This window comes from Leucopleurus acutus, assembly GCF_964270905.1.
Source record: "Leucopleurus acutus genome assembly, chromosome: 18".
NCBI classification, from domain to species: Eukaryota; Metazoa; Chordata; class Mammalia; order Artiodactyla; family Delphinidae; genus Leucopleurus; species Leucopleurus acutus.
The window spans coordinates 17529000-17545407 of NC_139160.1; the positions used below are offsets into that span (position 1 = coordinate 17529000).

General features: G+C 42.3%; 1 long non-coding RNA gene across 2 annotated transcripts in view; it reads left to right on the forward strand.

Moving 5' to 3' along the window:
• The first annotated feature begins 319 nt into the window (after positions 1 to 319).
• Positions 320 to 16408, forward strand: part of LOC309974860 — a 70209-nt gene continuing 54120 nt past the window's right edge. For both annotated transcript variants that reach the window (XR_014326924.1, XR_014326925.1), the window contains exon 1: positions 320 to 578. This is a non-coding gene — a long non-coding RNA (uncharacterized lncRNA). The remainder of the gene's footprint in view (positions 579 to 16408) is intronic.

Consider the following 16408-nt stretch of genomic DNA (forward strand, 5'->3'; position numbering starts at 1 on the left):
GCTGGGCGCACAGCTGAGCGAGGCAGCCGCCGCCGCCACGGAGCCTGGCGGGCGGCGCGGAGCCCCGGGGAGCTGGTTTTCCCGGGCGGGCACGTGACGGGGTTGGCAGCGCTCTGGCCCGGGCAGGGAGGAGGGGGAAGCGGCGAGCAGGAGGCCGGAGGCGGGCGGGCGGCTGGCGCGCTGTGTACTTAGGTCGTGTGCTGGGGCTTTTCTCTCCCAGGAGCCGGCGGAGGGAGGGGAGGGGGAGGGGCCACCGCTCCGCCTTCTCCTTTTCGCAATGTTGACGCAATCTATAAATAGTGGAACAAAAGGACCAACTTCCTCGGAGCTTTGCTGAAACTGCACAAAAAATCGAGCTGGGGGGTTCCCTGGTCCCTGGCGATGGGGCGGGGAGCGCGGCGCCAGGGGAGGAGGCGGGCGCGGCAGCGCGGGCCCCGCCGAGAGGGGACACCTGGCTGAGGCACAGCTGCTGCCCGCCGCGCCGCGCCGCGCCGCTCCACGCGAACCCAGGGCTCCGGTCCCTGCGCGGGCTCGAGAGCTCGCCCCGAACGGGGGTCTTCCTCCTCCGCCGTTGACAGGTCAGTCCGCACCGCCCCTTTCTACACTGGGTTTTCTTTTCCCTCCCCCAAGCTTCTACTTAGAAGAGAATTGAGGGGGGAAAAATGGAACGAGGCGCAGCAGTGACAGCCACCCAATCTGGAACCCCAGCAGTGCACGGCGGGGTGACCGAGGGGGCTCGAGGAGATGGTCCACGCCTGCCCCTCGTTGTACAGCCCGTGGCCGCGCCGCGGCCCGCGAGGAAGCCAGGAGTAGCGTGCGCCGCCCAGGCGGCAGGGAGAGTGGAGGCGGGAGCGCCGCGGAGGCGCGCGCCGCCGGGCAGGGGGTCGACGGCTGGCTCCCTGCTGCCGCTCCCGCCTGGGGGCCGACCCCCAGCGGAGACGTGCCAGGACCTGGAGGCTGCTGAGCACAACTCGCCCCCTCTGAGCTCGGACCTGGCGTCTCCACCTCGTCCTGCGGTTGCTGTGGGAGGGCTGAACGGAGAAGCGCTGTCGCCGCACGCCACCGCACACCCTGGCTCCGGTGCCCACGCACCCAGCGCGCCGTCAACCGGGGGCTAGGTGAGGACATAAGGCATGCTCTCCTCCAGGAGCCCTGACCTGAGCGCGAGCGCCCGCCGCGCCGCCGTGGCGGTTACACTGGGCGCGGGGGAGGGGGCGGAGCTGGCGCTGTTGACAGCCTTGCTGGAGCGGGGAGGGCGAAAGTTGGGGAGAAGGGGTTGGGGGAGGGAGCGCGCGCGCGCGCGCGGGATTCAGCTGCGAGTGGGGGGGCTGGGGTCACGTGACGGGCAGACGCCCCCGCTACAGGCCGACAGTAGGGGTGACGTCACTATCCCCTGACTGCAGGGGGTGGCACTTCCGCTCCCTCCCCCAGCCCTACTCCCCCAGCCCCCAAACCAGCGGCCGCAGCCATTTCGAAGTGTGGGAGTGGGCAGAGGGGAGATGGGGGTTTTCGTTATCGCCCTAGCTCCTGGCTGCTTCCCCAGCTGCCCATAGTCCCGGGCCTGGGACCAGAGCGGGTGCCGAGGCCGTCCTCTCCCGACGCGCCCCATTGTGTGAGCAGGCGGCGCAGGGCGGAGGCCTGTGCCGGCCCCCTGCGGCTCCCAGCTCTGGAGGGGGCGGAGACGGTCCCTGAGCGGTCAAGGCCAAGTCCGGCCGCGTCCCGAGAGCACCATCCGCGCTCAAAAGGTCCGACACTCAACTCCTGGCTGGGAATAGGTGGCTTTGCCCGCGTTCTCCGGGAGCTGGGTGGTTGGGGACCCGCCTAGGGTCCAGCCTCGCGGGTGTGTGATAGGAGCCTGTCACCGCTCTGGAGGACTCGATTCCAGCAGTCGTTATAAGCTATTTGGGGAAACTCCGGGTTTTGGTGACTCAGCGCGGTAAGCGCTATTTATAAGTTTATGCGTTAGTAGCAGGGAAATACACTTCGTTGAGATCCGTCCGCCCAAGAAGGGCAAAGAGCTCTGTTTCGAGGCAACAATTAAAAGACTTAACTTTTTGAAAGAGTGAAGGGTTGACTTAAAGCCTGTGCTGTAAGACAAAACAGGTCTCACGAGCAGACTTAGTACACGGTTTATCTCAAAAAGTTGGAACATCTTCCTGGGTAGATGGAGAATTTTAAGGACACATCATGATGTTAGACCGTCTTTTTTGGGTGGTGGTGCGTGAACCAAGGAGTAATAATTCAGATTAATGACCCAGCAGTCCTAGTAGATGGCAGAATATCAGAATTATGTTGTTTATTAATTTCAGTATTTGTTAAATACAAAACACCATTTGTTGGCTGGGCATAAAATAAAGGAAAACTGGATGATGTTGAAAATTCATATAGAATATTCTCTAACAGGAAGGTGTGTGTTGTATTTATCATTAACACTCTGAGGGAACTATAAACTACACATTTACTACCCAATCTCACCCTCCCAAGAAAGCACTACAAAAATGTACGCTACAGCCTGGGGTTCTTCTTCTGTATAAGTGCTGCACAATTATTAGTCACTGCTTGTTTTACAGGTTTTACTTTACGTTTTATCTTCTTTTCTCCCACCCCCCACCCCCACCCCAGTTTGTAAATCCAGGAGGTAGATGCTAAAAGAAAGAGCAATTGCTAGGCTGGATTCAGGGAGGCAAGAGTTCACACCCAGCTTGCTTAGCCTGCACAACTTTCTGTAGGTAGCATGGCCTGAGGTGCCTCTTAAAAGAAAGAAGGCAGTTTCCTGGATGGGCAAAAGTTAGACCAGCTAAGCAGAGAGGAAAGGAAAGGATTTCCCCAAGCTGAGCAAGCAAAGCAGCATGTACAAAGGCCTGTAGTGAACAACCACAGCCAAGTAAGAATGGGTGGGATGTGAAAGGGGTAAAGAGAAGGGAAAGAAAGGAGGCTGGAAGAATGGCCAGGTCACACCCATGTAGTCCATGCTGGGGAGTTTGGACTTTAGCCTGAGACCTACAAGTCTTTATCTTTTGGGGGAACACATACCCTTTTGAGAACCTACGGAAAGCAATCTGGTCTCTCTCCAGGAAAAAAAAATGCATCTATAGACTTCTATTACAATTTTGCATACAATTTCAAGGGTTTACGCTGCTTTGTGAGTAAATGACTATTGGGCCTCCGGATTGAAACCTGCAGGAAAGGGAGAACCATGAAAGGATTTTTTTTTTTTTTAGTGGAAATGCATGGTCAGGTATGAAAAGATTACAGGTCCTTGAAAAGATTACACCAGTTGGGGTCCTGGAGACTGGAAGATGGAAAATAAAATATCCTGTGATCTAAGTAAGAATCAACTAGAACCACTGCTGTGTACCTAGTGGCAGTGGGGATAGAGAGAAGAGGGGTTCAAGAAAGGTAATTTGAAAGAGTTGGTGGGATGGGAAAGTGACTGGCTGGTGGGGCCAGAACAAGGGATCCATCCCCATTCTGGTCTGGGGAGGGAGGAGACGTGGGCCTCGGGTTCAGGAGGAGGAACTCTGTTTTGCTTCCTTCATAAGGAATAAAAAGCTGTGGCTGGCTTGGTCCCTTTGTAAGACGGAAAAGGCTGTGTACCTTTTCAGTGAAAAAGAAAGCACCTTTCCAAAGATTTGAATTCAGAAGGGAGATGAGGGCAGGAGAAGATTAAATCTTGCTTTCCCCTCTTTTTTAAAACCAGGGATACCTAGTGAAGAAGAAAAGGAGAGATGGAGGCGTCAAGCTTTCTTTTTCCCCAGCGCAACCACTAAGCCTTCAAGGAAAAGGACTTTGGCTAGAATGGGTCCCCATAATGGTGGGTTTTGTTCCTAACAGCACTTCAAAACCACACTTAATCATCCATAATTAGTACCTGGAGGTGCTAAGATCTCAGTCTGGCTAGGGAAACAAGGAAAAGTGGAGGGAAAGTGTTCCTAGTTGTTACAGCTAACCTGAGCTAGAGATTTAATGGAAGCAGGGACTCAAATACAAAACAAACCACCCCCAAAACTTAGTTGTTTAAAACACATTACTTGCTCATGAATATGCAGTATGGGTAGGGCTCTGCAGACAGCTTGTTTCCGGTCCACTGGGAGTCAGCTGGGGCAGCTCATAGGCCGAAGGCTTGCATCACCCGAAGGCGTGTTCACTTCCACACCTAGCAATCCGTACTCATGTATGGCTGGCACCTTAGCTAGGGCTTTCAGCCAGAACACCTGCATATGGCCTCTCCTTGTGGCGTGCGCTTCCTCACAACAGGACTCTGGGCTCCAAGGGTCCCAAGACTGAGAGCCAGGTGAAACTGTATCACTTATGACCTAAGCGTAGAAGTCTGGAGCATCCTATCCACATTCTGTTCGCTAGAGGCAAATAACTAACGCCATACCAATTCTAGACAGGAGAATCAGACTCTACCTTTTAATGGGAAGAGAATTGGCAACGTGTTTGAAATCACCACACACATTAACTTCAGATAAATAGATGTATAAATGTATATGAAAAATGTTTAAGCATAAGAAACCAAATAAATATCCTCTTTTTGATATTAGAATGAAATATAAAAACCCAAACATTTCATCATTACAGCAAAGCAAATCGAGAGCCAATCTGAATGGGCAGTCTCATAATTGTCCCCCATTTTTCTCCCTCATGACCATTCCCTCCCCTCCAGGTCAAGCCTCCTATACACAGACACTTCTCTCTCTCCCAAGCTAGGTAGGACACGCACAGTGGCTGCACCTTCAAGGAGATAATCAGGTCCTAAAAGTTTTTCCATTCCCTCCTTGAATTGTCCCTGACTTTGGACCTCACTAGATCATTGGCAAGGCCATCAGTGACTTCAAAGTTAAAAAACAAAATGCTATCGAGATTATTCCTATAAGTAATTTTATAATAAACTCATGTTACATAATTAAAATAAAATGACATTTAAAGGGTTACATGTTTTAGATGTCGGGATCTTTTTTTTTTTGGCTGTGTTGGGTCTTTGTTGCTGCGCGCGGGCTTTCTCTAGTTGCGGTGAGTGGGGGCTACTCTTCGTTGCGGCACGCGGGTTTCTCATCGCGGTGGCTTCTCATTGCGGAGCATGGGCTCTAGGAGCGTGGGCTTCAGTAGTTGCAGCACGTGGGCTCAGTAGTTGTGGCACGCGGGCTCAGTAGTTGTGGCTCGTGGGCTCTAGAGCACAGGCTCAGTAGTTGTGGCGCACAGGCTTAGTTGCTCTGCAGCACGTGGGATCTTCCCAGACCAGGGCTCGAACCTGTGTCCCCTGCATTGGCAGGCAGATTCTTAACCACTGCACCACCAGGGAAGTCCCAGATGTCAGGATCTTGACTTTACTTGGGCTTGTTGGTTCATAAAACTCAGTAATTCTAAAGTGATGGTTGAGATTTTAGGTATTTTATAAGAATTTGCATGTTTCCTTGAGGTGATATAACACTTGATTAACATACAAAATCTGAATGACTCTTCTCCCACTTGTACAACGCACATTGCATGACACATTCTTATTTAGTTGGTAAAGGAGCTCAAGAGTTCTCTCTCTAAGGAACTGAAGATACTCCCTTTCTCTGTGTAATCAAGATAAAATAATCTTATAACCTAGTATCTTTTTAAATTCTCCCAAAGCTGATATTATTATAATTTATATATCTTTGATGTTCTCATAGAAAACTTCCTTTATGACTTACAGATAGAAATAGTGCTTAGGCCGTTTTAATAATTCATACTCTCCTAAAGGCTGTGCTCTATACATTTTGGTAATTTTGCATAATTATTTATAAGTCAAAATCACACTGTGAATACATGCTATAGAGTACGGGTTTTAAAATAAGTACATTTAGGGAATGAGCAAATGTACATTTATGAACGTTTTGTGTGTGTGTGTGTATTTCTTAATGATTTTTGAAGTAGCAAACTTTTTAAAAAAATAAAATGAATTAATATCCTTGTTTTTAAAGTACCTTATATGGCAGTGATAAAAAAAATTGACAAAGTGTTCACATTAAACTAATAGACTTTGTTATCAGGCCCCAAACTGTTCCTAATTCTCAGTGACTTCATAGCTACCATGGAGGCAGCCCAAAGGAGCTTAAGTAAACACTTTAAAATTACGTAATGCAGTTCTGAAGGAGGAACAACCCCAGCCAAACTATGCAATATAGTTTTACAGAAACTATTTTTCTGTATGCCAGAATGCTTATTAACCTATCTATAGAATGACTTCATAGCAAAGATAACATGAAAGTTGGAAGTGGGCCAGTCTGTTTTTAGGCCTCTTGAATGAAGGCAGAGTTGAGGAAATTATTTCAAAGTAGTTATCTAGTGAATGTTTTTCTTAACCTTATAGACTAAGCATTTTGAAGCATTTTGAAAAGTGCTGTAGTAAAAATGGCACATTAAGCAATAAATTCAATATGATTTCAATAAATAAAATATGATATTGCTGGCTGATAGTAATAACGCTCTATGACTACATTAAGAATTGAATACAATCTTACTTTTTATTAAGTAAAATAATTTGGATCCTTTTTGATGTTATCTTTCTTCACCTTTCTATGTGTTCAAGATATAATGTATTTTAAAAGAAATGCTGCCAAAGCCAATAAAACAATACATTTCTTCTGTATCTTAGCAAGGCTCTGTTAAGCATCATGGAGAAGACAAAGAATTATAAGTCCTTGAAATAGTAAAGTTATTGAGTGGATCAGCAAAAATGCAACTTTATCAAACTAAATTACAGAAAGAGTCTTCCCATCAGATTGACAGAGATTGAAAATAAGTGCTAACATGAAAGGATGCTCAACATCACTAATCACTAGAGAAATGCAAATCAAAACTACAATGACGTATCACCTCACACCACTCAGAATGGCCATCATCAAAAAATCTAGAAACAATGAATGCTGGAGAGAGTGTGAAGAAAAGGCAACCCTCTTGCACTGTTGGTGGGAATGTAAATTGATACAGCCACTATGGAGAACAGTATGGAGGTTCCTTAAAAAACTAAAAATAGAACTACCATATGACCCAGCAATCCCACTACTGGGCACATACCCTGAGAAAACCATAATTCAAAAACAGTCATGTACCACAATGTTCATTGCAGCACTATTTATAATAGCCAGGACATGGAAACAACCTAAGTGTCCATCGACAGATGAATGGATAAAGAAGATGTGGCACATATATACAGTGGAATATTAGCCATAAAAAGAACCGAAATTGAGTTATTTGTAGTGAGGTGGATGGATGTAGAGTCTGTCATAAAGAGTGAAGTAAGTCAGAAAGAGAAAAACAAATACCGTATACTAACCCATATATATGGAATCTGAAAAATAAAAATGTTTCTGAAGAACCTGTGGGCAGGACAGAAATAAAGACTCAGATGTAGAGAATGGACTTGAGGACATGGGGAGGGGGAAGGGTAAGCTGGGACGAAGTGAGAGAGTAACATTGACATGTATATACTACCAAATGTAAAATAGATAGCTAGTGGGAAGCAGCCTCATAGAACAGGGAGATCAGCTCGGTCCTTCGTGACCACCTAGAGGGGTGGGATAGGGAGGGTGGGAGGGAGACGCAAGAGGGAGGGGACGTGGGAATATATGTATAAATACAGCTGGTTCACTCTGTTATACAGCAGAAACACAACACTGTAAAGCAATTATACTCCAATAGAGATGTTAAAAAAAGAAAAACAGAAAAGAAGTGCTAACAGGTAGTGTTGCTAAGAATGCAATGAAATTTACAAACTCATCTATTACTATATTACTTTTCTGGAGTCAAAAGTGTCCAAATCTTTGATAATAGTAGTTCCACTTCCAGGAACCAATCCTAAAAAATTAGATATGAAGTCAAAGATTTATATATGATCATTACAGCACCTATAGAGAGGAGACAATCTGAATATTCAGTAGTAAAGGAGTGATTAAATAAACCATGGTACATCAATCTAATGGAATTTTTGCAACCACTAAAAATACTTAATGCCACAGAGAAACACTAATATTTAATTTAATGTACAGATAAATCTTTTAGGTTATAAAACTATTTCTCCTCAAGGGTTGGGAGAAAAAATATACCAAAATATATTATGTAATTATGGTGGTTTTTACCTTCTTTTTCAGATTTTCTAAAATGGGCACATATTTTAACAATCAGAAAAAAAAATCATTAAAAGATTTCCACCAAAATATGTAAATCAAATGACATATATTTACATTTTCATAACACTAAGATATTTAATAGAGTAATACAACATATTAGTTACTTTTTACATGCATCTTTTCATTTTGCATACTTATAACAATGTCTGCCAGTGAATGGTCTCTGTTTCTAAAATTAAATTAGATAAGGTATAAGCAAGTACAGAGTATTATGTGAAGGGTATAATTTGAGGGGTAATCTTTGGTGGAAAAAATTGATTTGAGGAGAATTTGGGATAGTCAAAATCCATCTGTAAAGCCATAATGGCTGGACCTATATCATAATTTTTATAATAGTATTTTTTATTTTTAATTGTGGTAAAAAAACACATAACAAACTTTACCATCTTTTTTTTTTTTTGCCATACGTGGGCCTCACTGTTGTGGCCTCTCCTGTTGTGGAGCACAGGCTCCGGACACGCAGGCTCAGCGGCCATGGCTCACGGGCCCAGCCGCTCCGCGGCATGTGGGATCTTCCCGGACCGGGGCACAAACCCGTGTCCCCTGCATCGGCAGGCGGACTCTCAACCACTGCGCCACCAGGGAAGCCCTTTGCCATCTTAATAATTTTAAAATGTACAGTTCAGTAGTATTAAGTATATTCACACTGTTGTATATAATAGTATTTTAAGGATAGTGTTTTTATTGGTTTCATAAAAACAATACATGTTCATTTATAAATAATTCAAACAATATAGAAAGTTACAGGAAGGTTTTTAAATCTCCTCAGATCCCAGATTTTACCATCAATATTAAGTGACCATCGTGGTAGGCATATTTCTATGCACTTATACAAATAAGTTAATCTTATTTAAGATGAGAATGTGCATACTTTTTAAATTTTTAAAGTGTTAAAATTATTTGAATTTGGTAGTAGTAAGATAAGCTGAAGGAATTGCTGAACTCTAAAAAAATGTTTCTTTGCCACAAGCGATCTTATGTCCTAAAATATCCAAAGTTTAAAAAATTAAGAGTTTGGAGATTTTTTTATCTGTATGTTTCCAATTTAGAAATGCAAGTTGACTCTGCCATGAAAAAGATATATTTTTATTTATGTCATTATTTTTTAAAGTGAAGGTTTTAATGTTCCTGTTTTGTAACCTTAATTCCTTTGGTCATTTGGTCTTGATCTCTATTTTAAAATCCAGTGGTCGCAACACACCTCAGTTCTCAATTCCTACTTATTAATTTTGATTCATCACTTAGCTATCTGCTCCTCACTAAGTATTTTTTTTTTTTTAACATGGATTCGTGGATGTTATGTTTGCCTTTTTCATCAATTTCTGAATGTCACTTACTTAGATATCATAGTTTGGGGTCATGCTGGCTTTGCCTTAAGACTGCAAACATTTTTCCTTTGTTTTCTGGCTTTGAATATTGCTTAGAGGAAGTCTAAGGCCAGCATGATTTCCTCCCTCTGATAAGTTAGTTTTCGGCCTGGAGGTCTGAGTTTTTTCCTTCATTCTTCATGGCTAATAGCTTAACCAGTATATGCCTTGATATGAATAGTATATGTCCATTTTTCTTTGAACATTTTATTCTGCAGATTCAGTTCTTTCATGATTTTGTGGAAATTCTCTTCTGTTACATCTTTAAGTGCTTTTTCTGATTCATTTGTTGCATTATGTACTCAGGGAGTTGAAGTAGGCTATATCATGTTGTCTTTGTCTCACTTGCATATTACCTTGTTTGCAGTTACTTTGGTCCACTTTTCTTCTGCATTCACTTATTAAATTCAGTTTTCAACTGGAATTTATTGAGTGCCAGAACCAGGGATAAATAAGATCACATCCCTTCCTTTATGTGAAGCTATGAAGCTTTTTACTTGAGAATAGGGGAGGGAGAAATAACATAACAAAGTCAGGTAGTGAAAATAAGAAACCCAGGTAAGGAAATGGAGGCGGGGGGAATTGTGCATTTTAGATAATGCAGTGAGAGTAGGCCTCTCCGAGATGACATTTGAGAATAAACGTGAATGGAACGAGGCTGTGAGACAGGCAAAGACCTGGGCAATCCAGATGTAGAGAAGAGCAAGTACAAAGGCCCTGCAGTGGAAAAGTGGTGTGTTCAAGACAGAATGATTAGAGCTGAATGAGTAATCAGAAACTGGTGAGAGGTGAGACTAGAAAGTTGGATAGGCCGGGTCACAAAAGGGGCTGAAGGCCTGAAAGAGGAGGCTGAATTTTGTTCCAACTGTGATGAGGAGCAAGGAGATGACATATGCTTTACAGGAGTCACTCTGGCTGCTGCTAAGTATTTCAACAGCAATAAATTGAGTATAAAGAATTGGTCAGACAGGTGTTGTCTAACTGAAAAAGGAAAAGGGGAGCACTGAGATAATATAATAACTTCAGGAACTAACCTAGTCCTGGATAAACTTGGGAAGACCTGAAGTTATTAGAACCCCGGGGCTAGGAGGGGAGACCCAGCAGAGTTGGAACCCTGACCTGGGGCAGGGGGTGCTGCCCACTTGCTGCTAGTGGCTCTGAGAGGTGTGCTGGGGCTGGTTCTAGGGAAGTGGAAAATAGTTGAAATTTGGGGCTAACTGCTGCTGTGAGGGTGAAGGTCCATAACTGGGGCAATGCTGGCAGGTGCAGAAAGCCAACAAGGAGGAGCAAGTTCTTTTTCCCTCTTCCTGACTTTTAGTCTCTTTTTTCTAATGTCGCTTACTGACAGACTGTAGCAAGGATTCAGCTGGCAAAGTATAGAAATGTAGCTTGCAGAGTCCCAGTCCCAGCATCACAGAGTATGGAATGGCTAATTGCTAAGAGATAACAGCCTAATAACTGGCACAAAGAGGAATTAAGGATGACTTCTAGGTTTTTGTCTTGAGCAACTGGATGAAAATAATGCCACTTGTTGACATGGGGGAAACTTGGGGAGAAGTAAATTGAGAGGGAGAAGAAAACCAGTATGTTTGTTTTGAATGAGTTAACTTTGCAGTCCTTATTGGACATCTGAGTGGAGTTGGTAGATACGGGTTCGGAGCTCGACAAAGGTATTAGGGATAGAATACAAATTTCAGGAGTCCTAAGAACACAGACAATATTTAAAATCAGAAAAATTGGATAAGATGACTGAGGGGGAAATTAATATTATGGTGAAGAAAAAAAAAAGGGTGAGGAATATGCCTGGGAGTCCCAAACATTTGGGAAAAGGAAAATGATCTGGCAAGAAGGTAACTGATGATCTCAACAAGAGCAGTTTAGATGGAGCTATGGAGACAATAATCCTAATTGGAATGGACTAAAGAGATGATGTATGGTGAGGAAGTGGAAACTGCCAAGTACAGACAACCTTTTAAAAGTTTGTTATAGGGGCTTCCCTGGTGGCGCAGTGGTTGAGAGTCCACCTGCCGATGCAGGGGACACGGGTTCGTGCCCCGGTCCGGGAAGATCCCACATGCCGCGGAGCGGCTGGGCCCATGAGCCATGGCCGCTGAGCCTGCGCGTCCGGAGCCTGTGCTCCGCAACGGGAGAGGCCACAACAGTGAGAGGCCCGCGTACCGCAAAAAAAAGTTTGTTATAAAAGGGAGCAGAAAAAATGGGCTCCTACTCACCAAGTAAGTGGAAGAGGATATGAGGTCTAGGGTGATGGTGTTTTTAGAAGGAGATACTACAGTATGTTTACTGATTGGAATAATCCAGTAAAGAGAGAGAAACTGAGGATGCAGGAAATGGAGGGGGTAATCACAGGAGCACAATCCTTGACTATACAAGATGGGATCCAGGGTACAAGTAGAGGGGCTTGCCTTAGATAAGAGCAGGGAGAGTTGACCCTTTATAAAGGAAGAGTACAGATGAAGTCAGGTTGATAGGTATAACGTGGGAAAAAGGAGTTTCTCTTTTGATAGCTTCTATTTATCAATAAAATGTTCGAAGTGAGGAGCAGGGAAATGTGGGAGATGTAGGAGAGAGGAGACAAGGCATAATCATCTTGATGAATTGACTAGGGAATGTGCTGGGATTGCCAGTCTTTTCTTTTGGTGAGAATTTGATTTCCAGCCATGCTTATTTCATTTCTTGCTGATCCAAATTTATTTATTTATTTATTTTGAAATAATAGTATTATTTTGGCCTTCATTGGCTTAGGTTTCAGACTTTTCTTTTTTCTCGCTGCTTCTGGTAATTTTTTTATAAATTTATTTATTTATTTATTTTTGGCTGCCTTGGGTCTTTGTTGTTGTTGCGCAGGCTTTCTCTCGTTACTGCGAGCGGAGGCTACTCTTTGTTGCGGTGCGCAAGCTTCTCATTGCGGTGGCTTCTCTTGTTGCGGAGCACGGGCTCTAGGCGCACGGGCCTCAGTAGTGTGGCACTCAGGCTCAGGCTCAGCAGTTGTGGCTCGCGGGCTCCAGAGCACAGGCTCAGTAGTTCCGCAGGCTTAGTTGTTCCGCAGAGCGTGGGATCTTCCCGGACCAGGGCTGAAACCTGTGTCCCCTGCATTGGCAGGCAGATTCCTAACCACTGCGCCACCGGGGAAGTCCCTGGTAAGGTTTTTAAAGGAGTTTTTACTTTTCTTTATTTCACGCAAACTATTTTGTAAAGTATTTGGGCAGGAAAATTTTGTGATCAGCCTTCACTCCCCATCTTTATCTGAAAGTGTAGAATAATGTTTTTAAATAGACTGCACTTCATATTTTTTCAACTCAACCTCTATATATAACAGATAATGTCATAGTAATATTATATATTGTATTATTATAACAGCCACCATTTACTGAATGCCTAGGTGCCATGTACTATGCTGGGTACTTTACATACATGATTTCTAAAACATAACAACCTTACAAGGTAAGTATTGTTGCCAGTTATTTCCACAAGAAACCTTTTTTACTGGTGGTTTACAGATCACAGAATCTTACTTGAAGCTCATAGCTGGCCAACATAAACAAGGTAAGAATCAATTTTTCTCCCTTTTGTGCCTGTAAAAAATTAGCACTTAAGACACTGTTCTTTTTGAAGTACAAAATAATAGTTTGCAAAAGTGCACCACACAAACTAAGGGAGATATTTATGGACAACTTTTTAACATAGGACTATATCATTAATCTCTTGGTGGGAGAGTTGCTAACTGACAGATTCAAGGAACTTGGTAAATTAATTGAGTATCCCTTCTCTAACCATCTCATCATCAACGAACATACTAAGAGCCTGCTATGTCGAAATAATTAATAAATTATATTAAACCACTATAATTTTACAAGTTATAGGATATGTACCAGTGTTTGTTTTGGAAACTCCATTGTTTGGATTTAAATCAATATCAAACTTTTCTTTTGGGCAACAATATTTATACTCGTGATGATACTGAAAACACATCATTGGGACATAAACACATATCTACGCCAAGTAATAGGTTTCTTTTTCTGATTATAAAAGTAGTACATGTAAGTGAAGAAAAATTTGAAAATATGTTTAAATAAAATAAAGAAAAAATACTTTTTAAAGAGACAGCAAGAAAAAAAAACCAATAATTCCTTTATTTAGAGGTAACTGACTATTGGTTGACATATTTCCACGCAGTTTTTTAAGCTTATGAAGTTTAAACTGTTTGCTTGAGCACACTGTCTGTTTTTCATAACAATTTATCAGAAATGTTTCCTCAAATTATTTAAAACTCTTTAAAAACATTTTCAGTGGCTGCATTAATGATCCTTGTGTGGAGTAGTGTTTCCTTAAGTGGTCATTTAAGCTATTTTCCTTACTTTCTTATAAATAATGTTGCTATGAACTTTTTATGCATAAATCTATTTTAGCATTTCAGATTATTTGCTGAATTAGGATGAATTCCTAGAAATAGACTACAAGGCCAACATTTTTAAGCTTCTTCATCTGGTAAAAATTTTGTTGTTAAAAAAATATATATCTCTTTTAATTCTCTACATATATTTATATATATTTATATTGAAAATAAACCTAAGGAGAAAAAATTGAGATTAATGTTTAAATTTAGGCTCAGTGTTTTTGTTTTGCTTTGTTTTTATTTTTTTTATTTTAATATCTTACCTTTAAGGAAAAATCCACTCTTCAAAATATTAGTTACTTCTTTTTATCAGGTTTGAAACTTACATTTAATTTGAGATAGAAGTTTAAATGTATACTTATTTCAGCCTAATATTTCTATTTTTCAAGGTTTACCATCTCTTTTTTCCTATTTCCAAATTTGCTCACCCAACAGTGTTGCCTCCTGACTCATCATCAGTTTAATTTCACATGCACACCACTAATTCATGGTGGTGAATTACACATTCATCTGTGGATAAAAACCTAAATAAAATTACAGATCAAGGTCATTCCCAAATTTAGCAAATTTGGCACAAGAGTTTAAGAGTACCAAAATTAATATTATAGAACAGTTCAATTGTGCTAGACTGAACTTCAGAGCATATGAAGAACAGAGCACGTTCACCCAATTCTAAAATTAATTTAGAATGGTGATGGAATCACAAAACTTGGGAAAACCTCCAGAAGAAATAGAGCCAAAGCAAATAAGATTACTGCTTTGTAGTAGTTATGATTTAATAATTCACTCACCAGTACTTACTGAACATCTTTTATGTGTCAAACACTTGCTAGAAGGGAGTTGGAGTAAGCAAAAAGATATAGGCCTGCCCTCCTGGAAGATACATTCTAGTGGAAGAGACAGACAAAAGTAAATGAACAAATAAGTAAAAGTCATAAGTTGTAATCTAGTCACTTTTATTACTTAGTGTTATTTATGTGAGACAAAGAAGTGATCTGAGTTCTCCGCCAAGAATTTTTAAAGCAGTACTGAGTAAGAAAAAAGTTAAAGATTTAGAATTATTAGGAAATAGATGATCTCCACAGATATTTTATGACTCTGATCATTACCATTCCATTACCATTGTGCCCTGTACCCACCCTCTCCAAAAGTACTCTCTCTAATCTGGTCTGACCCAACCTCAGATGAAGCATGTTACAGTAGAAGGTAAAATGTGCCAGATTTGGGGATCAAGGAAACCCAGGTTTTGGCAAGTAGCAATGGTGATATCGAGACCTTAAGTGAGACATTTAATTTTCCAGTGTCAGTTTCCTTTGCAAAACGATGAATTTTGACTAAATGATCTCTGAAATCCCTTCAAGCTTTAAAATTCACTGTCTGTGCATCTCTCCTTAAAACCTTTCTTCCATTATGCTCTTATTTATACAGGGGGTGGGGAGAAAATGGCATGAGGAAGGCTACAGACGTTGGAAAGAGTAAGATTGATTCCTGTTTTTTCTGTTTTGTTTTGTTTTGTTTTTGCGGTACGCGGGCCTCTCACTGTTGTGGCCTCTCCCATTGCGGAGCACAGGCTCCGGACGCGCAGGCTCAGCGGCCATGGCTCACGGGCCCAGCCGCTCCGCGGCATGTGGGATCTTCCCGGACCGGGGCATGAACCCACGTCCCCTGCATCGGCAGGCGGGACTCTCAACCACTGCGCCACCAGGGAAGCCCAAGTATATTATTTTAATAAATGTCAAATTCTGCATTGGTTTGATAGTTCACCAACTGAGCAAAGAAATCAGAGAGGTGACATAGTGCTTTATAACTACTCTAAAAACTATCCTGAGTGAGTTAAAAATCTTTTCAATTTAATAGTTTTTGTTTGGGAGAAAAGTAGAACCTCTGTTGTGCCTCTTTGTGAACTGGTGCAAGTTAAACATCTTTTTTATAGCTTCAAGTTACTTTTAAGCACCTATACAGTATCAATTTGGAATCTAAAGGAACATTCACATTAACAATTACTTCTACGAATAGCTATGGACTTTGTAGTCATAGATAGTAGAATTTTAGTGAAGGGATCTTTGGGGTCATATAATCCAGCTCTCATTTTGTAGAAAAGGAAAATGAAGCCCAGAAAAGTTTTTATGACTCACAGCAGTAAGCTTGGCGGGCAGAGGGGAAGGGCGCTGCTAACACTCTCTGTTGGCCTAATGCATGCCAGAGGGTAATAGGTTATAAGAAGAGTCTGTAGCTAACACAGTTGAACAAATCTAACAAAGAGGTCTGATGTGGTTCATAAGTATACATTTTCCCCTTAAGATTCTTGTTGGATGATCCATTCCACCTTAATTTATTACCACAAACACAAAAGGAAAGTGCCTTTACACAAATGGATGCTCCTACAAAATAAAACCCAAGAGAGAAGTTGGAGTCGGTTTGGCAGAGCTACAATGTTACACAACCCCTGGGGGGAACATTTATAT